We start from the raw sequence: 18,014 nt of genomic DNA, 5'->3' as shown, positions 1-18,014 counted from the left end.
GTTAACCAACATACAGATGGTTCAGTTATAGTCACATTAGAAAAGGATGCTTCTTCAAAAATGTTATACTTCAAGAAGCAAACATGTCATGTCAGCCAAATAACACCCTGTACTGTCACTAGCATTTTCTAGTGCAAAAAATTTAATTTTAGCATCTCCAAGATTTCTGCAAGTTTTTTCCTACTTGATTTAAAGATAACTTTACTACTTGATTTTCCATTTCTGGGTTTGATCGTGTGATAAATACGGACTAACTGGAAGATTAACTCATAATCATTCACCTCATCATTACTATGAAACTAAAGACTTCACATAGCGAACTCGTAAATCACTAAAAAAGCATTACTTTAGACAATTGCATTAATTGCCACAACACGAAGAATAATCAATGACTTGATCATACCATGTTGGATCATCAATGCTATATTTAACCATTCCAGGTTTTAACTAACTAGTATCCGGCACTACAAGTCTAGTGTCATCGGTGAGACAACTAGTTTGCGTACTTTGTATCTTGTGTTAATGTCAAAAGAGGCATGAATGTGCAGCTGCACTTAAGTAGCCCCAAAGTTTCACAGTTGCGCTTCCGTAGCCTAACAATCTTACATCATTATGTAGTTACCTCAACAAGTATTTTGAGGTCTCGTGATTCCTCTTATTGTTTTTGTTATGCCTTGTGGTTTAATACTTTCCATCAATATGGTGACTATTGTTTTGAAATATATCTGCCAAAAAGGAGATGAAATCACATGATTTATCATAATAATCCTCCACCCTGTAGTTGCACTGTACTTTCTTTAGCCTCATTTGTTTCTAGAAGATTAAAATTTTGAAATCTCATAGCTTATCAGTTAGATGGAACAGAAACATCAATTACTAATACATAAATTTGAGTTAAAGAAAGGGGCGCGCGTAGAATTACTTTTGCCATAGTAGTAGTAAATTGAATTCATTTACTACCCAATTTCCACAAACAAGGAAAAGGAAATGCAAAATCATATGATATTGTAAAACCAAAATAGAGACCAAATAAGCTGATACTACTAGGCAAGCAACACTACAATTACAAATGAATGCATTACTGCACCCCCAAAGAATGAAAGAGTTTTCCACATCCTCTTCATTGTCATTGAATGACTCAAACATACCATCCACCGCAATAATGCAATATGAATAAAGAAGTTACGCTACAATGGCGTCTAGGTCCAAGGTCGACGATGGCTCAGACATATAATCCTAGAATTTACATAATGAACATAAATAAGATTTAAGGGTCACCAAGGTTGCATTCAACCATCTCAAAATTTGTATAGCCAATAGCAATTTGACTTAAGGGTCACTGAGGTTGCATTTAACCATCCTAATTTATATGCCAATATCAATTGAACTTTAAGGTTCATCGAAACATTTAAACATCTCAGAATTTATGTACTCAATAGCAAATTGATTTAAGGGTCATCGAAGGCAACATATATCAATCTCAGTGTTTTTATAGCCAATAACAATTGGACTTAAGGGTCATCGAAGCAACAATCAAGAGTCATTGAGGCATCATATAACCATCTCTGAATTTATCTAAAGGGTCATCGAGGAAACATATATCCATTTTAGAATTTATTATATAGCCAATAACAATTGGACTTGAGGGTAATCAAGTCAACATTTAACCATCTCAGAATTTATATATGCAATAGCAATTTGATTCAAGGGTCATCGAAGGCAACATATATCCATCTCATAATTTATAAAGCCAATAACGTATGGATTTAAGAGTCATCGAAACAACATTTAACCATCTCATAATTTATATATCCAAATAACATTTTGATATAATGGTCATCGAATGCAACATATAACCAACCATCTCCGAATTTATATAGCCAATAGCAATTGGACTTAAGGGTCATCAATGCAACATATATCCATCTTAGAATTTATATAGCCAATAATAATTTGACTTAAGGGTCATATATCCACAACCCGGTTCCTCAAAACAATGATGTTACTTAAGCAAATCTTAAAATAACACGTGAGAGGCTGAGGCGGTCCATTTCTAGCCCACTAAGCATTAATTAATTTGTCACCTTGGCCACTTTTTTTTTTGACACCAAATCTTTTTTTGATGTTTTTTTTGTATGCCTTTTCTTTCTCCAATTTGCTTTCTTTATTAGTCAAAAAATAATAATATTATTTTCTTTATTGTTTTCAATCATTAATAACTGTTAATTAAGTAAAAAAAAGGATTATAGTAACAAGTAACAAACATCATATTAATACAGTGTGCACCAAATTAAATCAACTATTGTATCTTCAATAATCAAAGGAGAAAAAATGCACCTTTTGCAGCATATCATTAATGTCACCTTCATGCTCTTTTGAATATTCTGAACTGTACAACGCACCTTGCAAAAGTCACGGGTTAACATAGCTATTGCATAAAAAAATACAACTTTGGCGAGTAGAAGAATTAAAATGTCAAATGTGTAGTAACAATTGACATATAGGTGGCTTTGTTACCTGGGTAGTGAATTAGCGGAGCTGTCTTTTGGACTGTTGTAGGTGGTGAAGGTGCTTGCGGTAAACCTAGTGAGCGTAAGCGTTGCTTGTTGGCTTCCTCAAGATCTCCAGGTCGTACAAACCTTGAATGACCCTTCACAACTAATAAAATGACAATCATAAAACTTCTTGAAGATAAACTTGCTAAAATTAAGCCAATAATATATCAAGAAATTCTCTATACACAAAGGCATCACAAGACCTGTTAATGTTAAAACGACTCAAGAGTCATATTGTGAAATTAGAGTGAGTTCTAGTATATCTCATTTCCCTAAATTGCTACTTTTTATATTAACTCTCAAAGAACCCATTTTTATAATTCATAGTTGAGAGAAATTAAACACAGAGTAGAAAGAAAACTAAAATGAGAGAATGTGAGGGACATGTTAAAACGTTGTAGGGTCTCCTCTATATCCTTTGTACTTAGAAAGAAAAAATATATATCTTTTCAATGGAAACATTAAACGAGTCCTAATTGCATCATATCCTATCTAACAATAACACAACGTATCCGAGGTTTTTTCGACCACTACCAATCCCAACAAAACATCCTATATCTAACAAAATCCAAAAACATTGAGAAGAGCAAATAATCAAAACAAAAATCATATAAATCCCTTTTCTATTTCAATTAAGTTTCTAAATTCTTTCTAAACCAGTAACCTAAGCTTCAAAAAACAAAATTTAGAGAGAAATAGAGGGTTTACCTTGAGTTATTGATGATGGAGATGACTAAAACGTCGCAAACAAAGAACAAGGGTAGTTTTGAGCGAACCGTCACAGGTCTAGTGTCGCAAAGTACAAAATTGTAGTGATTAATGGGGTTTTAGGGTTTGATTGGATTTGATGATCGGTGATGGGTATGATTGAATGTATTGGGGGAATGTTTTCAAGATTGGATTTTGGGTTTCACGAAATGGGGTTTTAGGGTTTGATTGGATTTGAATCATGATGATGAGAGAGAGAGAGAGAGAGAGAAAAGAAGAGTGTTTTTGCGGAACGTTATGAAAATTTTATTTGAATTTCCGAAATTGTTCTTTATATCCCGACCACCAAAAATCAAATATAGGTTCTTTATAAAAAAAAAATTAAATTAGGCTAACACCGTGCATTTTCTCAGATGTCAATTTGCATCTTTTAGAGCCGATTCTCGTGGGAATTGTCCCGTTCGGAGCTTCGAATTTTTTTCCGTGAGGATGGGAATTGAGGTAAAAACTCCCTTGCAGGCACTTCGGGGTGGAGATCGAAGAAGACGTATCTGTCCCCGCGAATTCCCTGAATCCGTCCATATATACTTAGTTATATTATTTTTATTATTATTAAAAAATAAAAAAGTAATAGAGGAGTCTGTCCACTATTCTCTCCAACAGTTTTGAGATATTTTGGTTATGATTCTTTTTTATGATTATGCATACTTTGCTCTACATTATACATCATGGAATATTTTCGCTATTAGGTTTTATATGATTATTAGTAGCCAAATGTTTTTGCAATATTTTTTGTTATGAATGCATTATGTGCTGTTTTTTTTTTAAAAAATAAAATGCTAAATATTTGTTTTTTAAAATAAAACAGAAAAAAATAACGTCATCCTATTGTCATAATTTTGACTGAAAAATATAATTTTTTTTGTTAATATTCGATATACGTGGATCTCCATGGGTACCGTGTAGATATGTGGGAATGGGGACAAATATGGAGGTAAAAACTTTCCCGTAAGCACTTCGGGGCGAGGAACGAGAAAGATTCCTCCGCACATTCTCCACCTTTGCATCAATTAGCTAGTGACAAAAAAACATCTAAATTAGTCATCTTAATCATATTGTGATTTTTTTTTTGGTAGTGAAAGAGGGCAATCATACTGTGATTTTTATGTCGGATGTGATTTGGTTGATCCAAAATAAAATTTTTGAGAATAATCTTAATCTCACAACGAAAGAAAATGAAAAAATTCTATCAAGAAATTTGGAAAAGGACATGTTCATGAGCTCTTGGTAGTTTGCAAATATGTGGGTTGCTGATTGTTGTTTGCAAAGCACCCATTTACAAGCAAATTCAAAATCTACATTTTTATAAAAAATTGAAATATGCAATTTTAATTAAAGAGAAATCTTCAATTAGATATCCACTCAAAGTTTGCTTAAATATTGTTGGATTTTTTGAATGATTTTACTTCATTAAAGCTATGTTGTTAGAGTCCTAGTTAATTTACATCTTTTTTTTTTTTTTTTTTTCCCTTGAGATCTGAGGTTCGATTCTCTCTGGCGTCAATTTGGGTGGGCTAATTTAGCTTCTTCAAAAAAAATTTACATCTTTTTCTTCAATTTGTAATAAACACTCTAATGTAAACATTTTTTAGGCCTAATGCACCAAAAAATACTGATCTGAATACTTAGCTAGAGTGGCTTATATGTGATCCACTCATATGTAAGCCAAATTTTCTGTGGTAGAAATTTGCCCCACCCTAAGCTCGAGTTAAGATGTACACATCCAAAAAAATCACTAATTTTTGTACTGTTAAAAAAAAAAGGTGCACTTCTGAATAATTTATGTTGTCCAAAAGTGCAGTTTCGGAAACATGAGTATTTTTTAGTAGCGAGGATATGGCGAAAAATAAATGTTGATGCAGGATACTTGAACAAAGGAAATGAGATTCAGAAAGATAGTAATTGAGTCTTGAGACTGACATTGTGGTAAAATGCACAAATTAGAGTTTTTTTCTTGGCAAATTGAAGTCTAGGTTTAAGACAGTAATTCTATCCGATTTGTTAAAATACATTTAAAAGCTAGTTAAGAGGAAAGTAAGTTTCTTCCGTGAGAGTGATTTCAGGAGGACCGTCAGATGAGATTGCTGCGTTGGAGCTCGAAGAGAAAATATAACTAGTATGGTTAGAATAGCTAAGAATATCAGGTGCTACAAAGATATTTCAATAAGAGCTTTTGAGTATTCGAAGAATTTGAATGATAAGAGCTTTGAAAGCTTGAATCATAGTAAAATTCATATAGAATCATTTTGATAAAGGATACAAGAAAAGAATACAGTGGCTCTATTTATAGAGCAGATTTGAGACTTAACCAACTATCAAACTAACTAACTAACTAACTAATCACCTGCTAACACCACTAATTGTCATTATTCTTGATAACAATTGTTGTCAATACAAAGGTCTGCAGGTACCATAAGAATCGACTTTTACTCAAATCATTGTTTTATCATCTTTCGTTGGTTCATTCCACTCGATTTTTCTTCTTTCTGTTCTGATTGAAGTCATCAGTTGGCTCATTTTCAGTAGAGAATCTCTTGACAGATGGTTCATCATATACGAGATAAACTACTGTCTTCTTTACAGTGAAATTGTTCTCAAAAACAACATCAACCTCCACTTTATTACCGCATTCCATACTCAATACTTTTCTCTGCCCCTCCTCGTCTTCAAAGGAGACTAATGCCTCTCTCTTATAGAGCTGAATGGTGGCCTTCGTGTAATTTTTCACCAATACATTTTTAAGGCCTTCTGAAATTGTGTAATCTGGGGTTGAAGTATAGACAATGCACATCATTGTCTTCAAGTTACGCCCTTCCACTTGAGGGATTCGGAAAGTAACAGAAAAACCTTCAGAATTAAAGGTAAACCAATTTGAATAACTATTACCGGGGAGGAAACAACCACCACTCCCGTCCATATTCTGTAAAAGTAAACATAGGCTCAAACTTTAATTGACAAGTATATTAATATCACCTTATCATTTATGCAAACATAAAATGTAAAGACCATACTTCTTCCACATAGCTTGGAGGAATTTGGAAGACAATTTAATAAAATGTATGTTAAGGATTTCACTATTTAAATTTTTAATTATGTTAAAGCTATATCAAATAATTGTACACAATCACATTGCATGAACGGTTATAGACTTATATACTTAAGAATTCAAATGTATGATGTGGTACACTCTAACCTTGTGTTGGCGGCAAATCTAATTGAATTCCCTACATCTCTATTGTGCAGTAGTTAATCGGTATTCAGTTTGAACTGGGTTGTTTTATCCTGGGGACTTCGCAGTTGATGGTCTACCTTGCACAAATTTGGGTAGTGCCGCGAAACGTCTTAAAGAGAGAGATACCTAGTCCGCGACTCGACCCGGTAATTTCTTCAGTGCCTAACTTTTAAAAAGATTTTCTAAATCTGAGAATAACAGTACTGATTATAGAAATGATACTTAAACTAGTTAAGATATGATTTTACAATGAGATAGTAACTAATCAACACACCTTTTTAAAAGTTAGGTGTGTCTTTGACATTGTCACATTATAAACTCTTCTTGAAGCATACTGAACGACTTACGGAAAAATCGATGACTTCCGCCTACAAACTCAAGGCTAACTTGACTTTCACCTGCACTCGACCAATCTGCACATAAGATTTGTAATCCACTGTCTGAAACTATATTTGATCAATCCACAACAACTATCAGCGCGTCACCATTTCATCCACGATGACAATTCCTTCCTTAACATCACCAATAAACACAATATCATTTTTTACTTCTTGTTGACATTTCTCCATTTCTTCGTCCATGAGTTCCACTTGCGGTGAGCACCCCCTTACACTGCATTCATTTTCATCACCATCACTAACAAAATCATTTTCTTCTAGTACTTCACATTATTCCATTTTTTCTCCAATCAGTTCATCATATATGAGATAAACTGTTGTTTTCTTCACAACGAAGCCATTTCCAAAAACAACAAATCTCCACTTTGTTTCCGGGTTCTATACTTGATACTACTCTTTGTCCCTCCTCGTCTTCAAAGGAAGCTAATGTCTCTTTCTTATAGAGCTGAATGGTGGCCTTTGTGTAATTTTTCACCAACACATTTTTAAGACTATCTGATGTTATGTTATCCGGAGTTGAGGAACAGGTAATGCACATCAATGACTTTAAGTTATGTCCTTCCACTTGAGGGACTTCAAAAATTACAGAAGAACCTTCACAATCGAAGCTTAACCAATTTGGATAACTATCAATGGGGAGCACACAACCACCGCTCTCATCCATTGTAAGATTCTGTACAAGAAGGAGCAATAATAATAAGAGGATCATCGTGTTGAGCTAAGAGAAACAATAAAAGTAGATTAGGCCTCTTCGCTTCTATGTTGCTCAACAATTGAAACACCAATAACATTAACGAAAAAGTAACTGCAAGGGCGAATGAGTAAAACCTGTATTAGCCACTTGACAATTCATTACGATTTGAATGAATAGAGATTTCAAAGAATTACTTGATACTTGCGATGTAGTTGCAATTGGTTCCGATTCTTCAGAATATGTGGCATATAAGGCATCCAAAATTATTGTTGCATCATGAGAAAGTTGAAGTTCTGAACTACACTCCACCCAAAGACTACGAAGACTTGGAAGGTAATTGGAAATCGATGATAGTTCGTGGGAATTACTATGTGGTACATCTAAAGGAATTACTATGATAAAAGTTTGAAGGTATGCTTGTTAAAGGAAATCCATTCCAACACAGCCATCTTAGATTTCTCGAAAGATATTCGAAATCTCCATCAAGTTGTACACCAGCAAGTTGAAGTAATCTGAGTCTCTTCATCTTCTTAAATGCTTTTGTACTAAAACATTTTAAATTAGCTGTTGGCACCTTCAAAGCTAGTCCCTCAACTTCTTTTGTTCCCTGTGAAATATAATGGACCAAAATGAAGAAATCACAACAACTTCATAATGTTTATTTTTCTTACCTATGCTGTAGATATTTTAAATACAGAAATACGTGTATGAGGTGCTTACGGTTTGTTCAAATAAAACACCAAACACATCTTGGTAAAACCATAACCTGCTACGTTCCTCAGGCTCCTTCGGTGATTTTTCACGGATGATTTCTCTTCCCATGTCTCGTAACAAATCATGCATTCCAAGTTTGTTCTTATCATCGACTGTTACAAGGCTTCGCTCAACAAGGACATTTATTCCAATTTCTGCAAAAAACCCACAACTATTTAATATTTGTATGACATCGTTTCGGTCCATCCCAATAAAGAAACAAGCTATGTCAAGGAATATTTCTTTCTCAGGTCATTTAAGCCATCATAGCTTATTTTTAACTTGTGTTGTACTTGATCATTGGGAATTATTTTTAATTTCTCCAATACACACTTCCAATCTGTTACTCCCCGGTCAAACAAATAGGAACCAAGGACTTCCAGAGCTAGTGGCAATCCCCCAGAGTACTCAACAATTTTTCTGGAAATTCCAACAAAATCGTTTCTAGGGCTCGCTTGCTTGAATGCATTCCAGCTAAAAAGCTCAATTGACTCACTTTCAAACATTTCTTTCATTGTGTATACTTTGTCAACTCTATTCCCTCTAAGTATATGTTTATCTCTGGTTGTGATTATTATTCTACTCCTCGAACCAAACCATTCACGACTTCCACAAAATGCATGTAGTTGGTCTAAACTATTCACATCATCAAGTACGAGAAGTACTCTTTTATGACACAGCCTATCCTTTAATGTAATTTTCCCAGACTCAATGTTTGGTATCTTGGTTATTGTTTTTTTGAAGATATCAAACAAGATTTGTTCTTTTAAAGTCACTTTTCCAGCAGGTTGCTCCCAAGTTTCCCTAATATTTGCGAGGAAACTTCTACCTTCAAAAGTGCGGCCAATTTTGTTGTAAATGGCTTTTGCAATGGTTGTTTTGCCAGTTCCTCCCATACCCCAAATCCCTAGTATTAGAACATCATTTGATTGTTGGACGTTTTGAAACTGGTCAATTGCATCTTGCACTCGAGATTCAACTCCCACTGGATTATCTGCAACAAATAAGTTTGTCTTGTTAAGCAAAAGAGAAACTTTTTCAACAATATGATTGATAGCCTCCCTTTAATTCTTATAAAAAGTGAACCAAAGAAAAGATGAATATGCATATTCATGAATATGTACATGTATGATTGATAGCCTCCCTTTCAACAATGTTGGAACTTGGTAACATTAAGTTACCTAGAATTTAGAACTACAATTCTAGCAAGGGAAGCAGCCTCGCGAAGAGCATCTCTCCATTTCAGCGACTTATCTTCCTCCTCCTTTGAAATCCTATGCAATAGACTTTGAAATGCTTTTCCGAACTCACCAGTTTGGTGACGCACTTCAGATGGATCTACATCATAGAACACTGGCAAAACAACCTTCCCTATGGTCCTACGACACTCCATTATCTTCGCCAGCTCATCTAGACACCATCTTGAATCCGCATAATTTCTTGAGAAAACAACCACGTCAATTTGAGTTTGTTTGATTGCTTGCTGCAGTGATTGTTTGAGTTTGAAGCGAATGATCGTCAATGAAAACAATGATTCCATCATTTCGAAGAGAAGCGTAGAGATGTGAAATGAAGGAAGCACGAGTATCTTTCCCTCTAAAACTTAAGAACACTTCATGTTTAATTCCTGCTAGAGTTCTCACCCATTGTTCTTCCGATATCTTGCTAAACTCAGCTTTTGTGAGATGTGTGAAATCTTCTAGAAAAGGCATTGGATTAGTGTTATGAATAAATTTTTCCTTTCAAAAAAATATAATCAAAAAAAGAAAAATTAATCAATGGCTTCAACAAAATAAATAATACTACTCCTTATATTTTGGACCGGTATTAATAAAGTAGAAAAATAAATGTGTGAGGCAGTGTTGCATGAAGCTTAAACAGAAAAGGAGAAAGGCACAAACACTCAAATTTAAAAGACTTTCACTTTTCATTTAAAAATTGTTTTTTACACATGATGAAGCCGGCCGCCCAACACATGAGTGGCAGTTCTAGTACATGAGGTGTTCAGGGGTTTGATTTTTGGCTTCTGCCTACAGAAAAATTCGGTTAAGAAGTGAGAACTCATCTTCTATGCCCTACAGATTCTCCGATGGAAAATAATTGGGTAGGATCCTTTCTCCTTCGGAATCATCTTCTTTTTACTGTGATGCTAAACATCACCAAAGGTTATCTCCAAATTTTTATTTGATGAAAGTCAATGATGTTAATTTAATGATTAATAGATTTCAAAGTTGTGTCCTCACTTAAGCCTAAAGTAATACACTCTCACAACCATCTACTCATTTCTTGCCATTCCTCTGTTGTATATGCACTTCAAGCCATTACAGTTTACTCTTTTGTACAGAAATTTTTTACATGTCATTTAAATGATTACTGATATAAAAAATTATGCTTGTATATTTTTAAGATATGATTTTTCAATGAGATAACCAAAAAGGCAATAAATCCATCTTTTGTAAGATAATAACAGGACTTCTAAAGATCAACAGAAGCAAAAAGTAAGTCGAAAGAAAACACTGACTAACAGATTCAATAGCAACATTAAAACACTAAAATCACAGCTTCGGAATCAACCTCATGGCCAACTTGACTCTCACCTGCACTCCACTAATCTACACATAAAATCTGTAATCCACTGTCTGAAACTATATTTGATCAATGCACAACAACTAGCAGCGCCATCATTTTCATCCACGAGTTCCACTTGTGGAGAGCCAGTCCTCACAATGCCTTCATTATCATCACCGCTGTAAACAATATCATTTTTTTTCTTGTTCTTGACCTTTCTCCATTTTTTCTCCAATTGGTTCATCATATACAAGATAAAATATTGTTTCCTTCACAACAAAATCGTTCTCGAAAACAACAACAACCTCTACTTTATTTCCAGGTTCTATACTTGAGACTACCCTCTCACCCTCGTCATCTTCAAAAGAGACTAACGCCTCTCTCTTATAGAGTTGAATGGTGGCCTTTGTGTAATTTTTGACTAGCAAACACATTTTTAAGGCCATCTGATGCTATGTTATCAGAGGTTGAACTATAGATAACGCACATCATTGTCTTCAAGTTATGCCCTTGCACTCGAGGGACTTCAAAAATTACAGAAGAACCTTTGAAATTGAAGGTCAACCACACTTGTTGAAATCCATATTCTATAAAAATGAAAATAGGCTCAAGATTTAAACGATATGCATCTGCTACGTTCCTATGGGCTAAAGATTCTTGTTAATTTGAATATAGTATTTGATGAGTTAATAATATATACATGTAAGAGGTAGAGAGTTCAATGTGAAACCTGTAAAATGATGTCTTTCAGAATCTTAGTGACTTGGCAATTCATTCCAATTTGAATACACAGATTTCACATTCGATACCTGACTGTAGCATTGAATTAGTGCAGAAGTTTTCACATTCGAAACTTGTGAAGTAGCAGTTGATTCCAACTCTTTAGAATTTGAGGCATATAAGGCATCCAGAATTATTTTGTGTCTCGAGAAAGTTGAAGTTCTGAGTCGCACTCAATCCAAAGACATCGAAGCCATGGAAGGTACTTGGTAGATAATAGTTCATGGGAACTACTATTTTGTACAACTAAAGGAACAAGAGATGACATGCCAGCAGGTGTTTGAAACGGGGATGGGAGATTATTTGTCGGTAACATCCAAGACCAAATGATAGCTGGAAACCCATCATGCGAGAATCCTTCATAACCGCACAAAGAAATATATCCAATGTTTTTCGACCTTACTACTGAAAAGGGAACTCTTGCTATTTCCGTATTGTTTGCAATTAGCGTGGTTAAAGATTTCATATCTTCTAAGTCACCTACGTATGTTAACACAGTCTTCCAAATTTATCGGAAGAACTTCATTGAGATGTCCAATGCTAGGAGAAATCTCAGACAGCATTGGACAATCAGTGAGTATATTAGCATTTCAAGATTAGGCATGTTTGAAAAGTCTGGGGTCTGTCTCAAAGAATGAGAATGACTAATGTTTCACTAACCTTGATAATGATAATGGAAAGTAAAATAACTAAAGGGAAACTAAATTTCCTTGATAAAAGCTTGTAGGTACGCATGTTAAAGGAAATCCATTCCAAGAAAGCCATCTCAAATTTCTTAGTGTGTTTGGATGAGGGAATTTTTTGAGGTAAAGTAATGTTTTGAGGGAATTCAAATGATTTGAGGTCAATTCCATTGTTTGGATGAAAATTTGAAGAATTTTCAAAATGATGGAAATTTATGAAGTATTTTGTTCAAGTTAAATTTAGAGTATGTTTGGATGGAGGAATTTTTTGAGGTAAAGTAATGTTTTGAGGGAATTCAAATGATTTGAGGTGAATTCCATTGTTTGGATGAAAATTTGAAGAATTTTCAAAATGATGGAAATTTATGAAGTATTTTGTTTAAGTTAAATTTAGAGAATTTCAAAATGACACCTAAAACCAAAGAATTTGAAATTCTTTTTTCTCTATAAACTTTTAAAATTTATTAATTGATCGAAAAACCTAAAATTAGCCGAAAAACCTAAAATCGACGATAAACGCTAAATCGGCCGAAAATCCAAAAAATCGGCAGAAAAAATATAAAATCGGCCAAAAGCCCAAAAATCGACTATAAACCCTAAAATCAGCCGAAAACCCAAATAATCGGCAGAAAAACCTAAAATCGGCCAAAATATCAAAAAACGACTATAAACCCTAAAATCAGCCGAAAAACTTAAAATCGACCGAAAACCCAAAAAATCGGCTGAAAACCTAAAATCGGCCAAAATCCCAAAAATCGACTATAAACCCTCAAATCGGCCGAAAAACTTAAAATCGACCGAAAACCCAAAAAATCGGCCGAAAAAACAAAAAATATGCCGAAAAACCCAAAGTCGACCCTAAAGCCAAAAAACTCGGCCGAAAACCTAAAATCGGCCAAAATCCAAAAAATCGGTCAAAATCGCAAAATTTGACTTTAAACCCTAAAATCGGCCGAAAAACCTAAAATCGACCGAAAACTCAAAAAATCGACCGAAAAACTTAAAATCGTCCAAAAACCCTAAAATCGACTATAAATCCTAAAATCGATGAAAACCAAAAAAATCGGCCGAAAAATCTAAAATCGTCCCTAAACCCAAAAAACTCGGCCGAAAACCTAACATATGTGGGGTATCTTTGTTGACCTTTTTTTCCAGCAAAAATTATATTGTTTCTTATAATTGTTTCAGAAATATATTTTTATTAAATTTTTTTCCAGCTGAAATATATTTAAACAATATAATTTAAACAATGATTTAAACAATATAATATAAATATATTTCTGAAACAATATTTCAAAAGTTTAAATTATGAGAAATAATATAATTTAAATGTTTTGGAATTTAAAAGTTTAAATTCCAAAACATTGTTCTTTCTGTTGGAATTTGAGTATATTTCAAAAGTTTAAATTATATTGTCCATCCGGTAGGAATTCTGCACAATGTATTGGTAAGGGTGGCTGAGTTTGTTTTTCCAGCTGATTTTGTGGTATTGGATATGGAAGAGGACAAGGATTGGGAGCCGTTGCTATTGGGTAGGCCATTCTTGGCAACCGGAAGAGCTCTCATTGATGTGGAATTGGGTGAGTTGATGTTGCGCACCGATGGTGAGCAGATTCTTTTCAATGTTTTTGAAGCCATGAAGCAACATGATGACGATCCTCAATGCTTCCGGATAGAGTTGGTTGATGAGGTGATTGAGGATGTTCACAAGGTACAAAACTCCTCATCTCCTCTCGAGAAGGTGTTGGTGAACTCCATTGACAGCTTGGAAGAAGAATGGAAAAAGGAGATTGAGATATGTCTTAACAACTTGAATGCAAATCGGGTGGATGAAAATCCGAAAGTTGAAGACATATTTGAAGTGCAATCTTGTGTTAAACTGGGAAAAGTGTCATTTTATGGTAAGAAAGGGGATAGTGCTTGGTCACAAAATCTCTTCTAGAGGGATTGAAGTGGACCAAGCAAAGATCGAGGTGATCGAGGATCTACCCCCTCCCTTGAACGTTAAAGGAGTAAGGAGTTTCTTGGGACATGCCGGTTTCTACCGGAGATTTATAAAAGATTTTTCAAAAATCTCAAAACTCTTAGGGCCCGTTTGGTGCACAGGATAAGGAGACAGGATATGATAAAATTAACCTATCCTGTTCCTATCCGATGTTTGGTGCACCAATTGGAAAGGATAAATTTAACCTATTACTAATCCTATCCTATTGACTCTTTGTTATTCTAATCCTTATTTTGGGCTGGGTTAGCAACCTGATAGGATTATATTAACCTAGCGCTTTTTCACTCTTCGATTCTCACCAGTCGCTTTTTGCTTCTTTTTTTTTCACGCTACTCTCTTCTCCTACTGTTGCCGTTTCTCATCTCTTAGGTATACACCGATAATTATTTTATAGCTAATGAATTGTTTTATAGCCACTGTTGCCGTTTCTCATCTCACAGGTCCTATTATTATCATTGTTTTATATAGCTATGAATTGTTTTTTATTCTCTTCTGTTATCAATCGATTCTGCTTTATATAGCTATGAATAGTACACTGCAGTTTTTTTCCCTATGATTTGCGTTTTTAATGTTGTCTATGAAGAGGAACTTGTTGTTTTTTAGTATCTCTGTATATTCCTTATTGAATAGCACTTCTTGTGCTTTTATGAATCAATGATCAATGATTTTATTACGATTTTATAACTCATCGATTTGGGATTGACAGGTTTTGGTTCTTTGTTGTTGTGCTGTTATTGCATAGTCTTTATATCTACCTAATACTATTGCCTATTATTATGATTATAACCCATCGATTTGCTACATATGGATATTGCTACTGCCTGTGATTTCTTTACTGCTGTTCTGCTATGTTTTTTTGCTGCTGTTCTGCTACTGCTATGTTTTTGTTTTCTTTGCTACTGCCTGTGTTTTTTTTCTGTTTTGGGATATTGTGTTTGATTGAGAGAAAATATCAAGTTTCAAAACACTTGTTCTGTTTTATAGGTAATATGGATGATTTACAGAGACAACAAAATTTGATGCTATATCAAATTTTGCAGCAATCATTTTTAGAGATGATTGATCTTTGTTTTACAATTTTAATCATAGTGAGTCATTCTTCAATGTGGTTTTATGAAAATAATTGCATTAGACAACAACCGGTTGATAGAGAAGGATTAAGGGGAGAATTACATAATGCCAACAGACCCAATGGAAGAACAATTAGGCATGAATATGGAAGCACAATTACATAATGAAGATATTGCACACGCTGCTCCTATAAATACGATTGAGGGAAGTGATGCATGGTCTACTTGGAGAGAAGACTTAGCAACAGAATCATGGAATGAATGGCTTGCTAGACACATGAATTGATTATTTTATTATTAGTTTATTTATTTAAGATTTCAACAAGGAGTTAGACTACTTTTTATTCTGTTAATGCATATTTTTTTGTGACTTGGTTGTTCCCACTTTTTTCGGTTTGAAATGGTTGATTTATTCTAGTATTGTTTGTTTATTTTTTTGTTTTGAAATTGTCTATTTTTTTTTGGTATGATTTGTTCCCATTTTTGTTATTTATAATTTAATTATACACTAGGAATGGAATCTGAGATCAACATGCAACAAAACAACAAACGAAAGAGAGATCGTAGACCATGGTCTGACTTGGAGGTTGAAGCCTTTCTTGATATACTCATTGAAGCTGCGAACAACGGTCAAAGATGTGATAATGGACAGTTCAAAGCGCACACTTTAAGAACGGCTTAGACAAAATTGGAAGAAAAGTTTCCTGGGTGTGGAATTAAGGTAAAGCCACATATTGAATCTACTATGAAGAGGCTAAGGACAACTTATGCAATAGTTTATGATATGTTAAATCAAAGTGGATTTGGTTGGGATGAAGAGAAAAAGATTATTAAGGTGGATGATGAAGTGTGGAATGAGTATGTCAAGGTTAGTCTTTGTTAATATTTATATTTTTCTATTTTTTTGTTTGCTTCTTATGATTACTTGACAATATATATTTATTATTCTTGTGTAGAGTCATCCAAATGCCAAAGATCATAGGTATGCTCCAATTCCACTCTTTGACAAACTTGCTCATGCGTTTGGAAAAGATCGTGCTACTGGTAAAGGTGCTGCACCCCCTGCTGATAATGTTGAAGAGATTGATAAAGAAGATGAAGAACAAGGTAACGACGAGGAGAATGAAATAGGAATGACTCAGTCACCTTCTATTAATCAATCTAAAAGAAAGGCTGACATCATGGAAATTCAATTTGGGAAAAGAAACAAAGGAGCAAGTATAATTGCTCAGAGTATATCTGAGTTAGGAAAGAGTTTCGGATCTATAATTGAAAAAAGCTCAAAAAATATGTGTGAAGCTGCAAATCGTCTAGGATTTGGTAAAGATTTGGTTGATGATTCAAGAAACCTTATGGCTGAGTTGGAGAAAATGGAGATAACGGAACAAGAGCGTTTTATTGCTGCCGACAAAATATTATCTGTGCCACATCGTTTGCACATATTTATGGGTTGTCATGATGCAACTCGTCTTGCATTTGTTAAGTCTTTGATAGGATAGTTTAAGTATGGTTTGATAAAAATATTTGACAATATATTGTTGCTTTACCGTTGTTTTGTTGCTTCGTTGATTTCTTGCTAATGTGTGTTTGACAATGACAATTTTAATTTGATACAATTTCAATTTCTGCAAATTTTTTTTAATTTATTTTATGTTAATTAAAAATATATTTTTTAATAAAAAATGTATTTGTTTTACGAGAATAATTTTTTCATTTAATCATATCACATCAATATCAAGTCTTCACCAAACACAGGATATGATAAAATAATGATATCATCTTTATTATCCTGTGTGCACCAAACACATGATAGGATATGTGCTTATCCTGTCACTATCCTATCCTATTCTTATCCAGCTTCTTATCCTATCCTATCGCTATCCTATCCTGCGCACCAAACGAGCCGTTATCTTCTTTATTGGTCAGGATGCAGTTTTTAATTTTGATGATGCTTGTTTGAAAGCTTTTAATTGTCTCAAAGACAAGTTGGTGACTGCCCCCGTATAAGGTTTGGTGTCCCAAGGATTCTCATTAGTGATGGTGGGAAACACTTCATCAACAAACACCTTGAAAATCTGCTCTCTAAGTACAATGTGAAGCACAAGGTAGCGACACCTTACCATCCCCAAACATCGGGGCAAGTCGAGGTGTCTAACCGCCAACTAAAGCAAATTTTAGAAAAAAACGTTTCCTCATCTCGGAAAGATTGGTCAATGAAGTTGGACGATGCGCTATGCGCTATGGGCTTATCTTATTCCTGAAACTACGCTGACCCTCCCTGTTTTGAATTTTGAATATTTACAAAAAATAGCCTAGAAACATAACCCTAAAAAACTTAAAAGGCAAGTGTAGTAAACTATCCCTATCATTTACCAGTGTAAGACAGATGTGAAAATTTAGGTGTGCATATAACTGGTGATATGGTAAAAGGAAGATAATGCATATTATATTTGGGCCGCTAGAGTATGCCAGAAAATCCAGACAATGCCCATAGATTTAGCGATGGCA

The 18,014-nt window shown here is 34.3% G+C and overlaps 1 long non-coding RNA gene and 2 pseudogenes across 2 annotated transcripts; 1 reads left to right on the top strand and 2 right to left on the bottom strand.

The window, feature by feature from the left end:
- Nucleotides 1-471: 471 nt before the first annotated feature.
- LOC123885568 lies at nt 472-3,502 on the bottom strand. 2 transcript variants are annotated; one of them, XR_006801189.1, is made up of 4 exons: nt 3,264-3,502; nt 2,518-2,658; nt 2,338-2,389; nt 472-725 (listed from the first exon to the last, which is right to left on the bottom strand). It is a non-coding gene; the product is annotated as an uncharacterized LOC123885568 (long non-coding RNA). The 2 variants fall into 2 exon arrangements; XR_006801188.1 differs by lacking the exon at nt 472-725 and having other exon boundaries at nt 2,259-2,389.
- Nucleotides 3,503-5,784: 2,282 nt separating this feature from the next.
- Nucleotides 5,785-10,112, bottom strand: LOC123886348 (annotated as a pseudogene).
- Nucleotides 10,113-15,247: 5,135 nt separating this feature from the next.
- LOC123882982 lies at nt 15,248-17,052 on the top strand (annotated as a pseudogene).
- The last annotated feature ends 962 nt before the right edge of the window (nt 17,053-18,014 follow it).

The sequence above is a fragment of the Trifolium pratense genome, linkage group LG5 (genome assembly GCF_020283565.1).
Source record: "Trifolium pratense cultivar HEN17-A07 linkage group LG5, ARS_RC_1.1, whole genome shotgun sequence".
NCBI classification, from domain to species: domain Eukaryota; kingdom Viridiplantae; phylum Streptophyta; class Magnoliopsida; order Fabales; family Fabaceae; genus Trifolium; species Trifolium pratense.
Note: the sequence above shows the minus strand (reverse complement) of the source record. Positions and strands in the feature narration are given on the sequence as shown.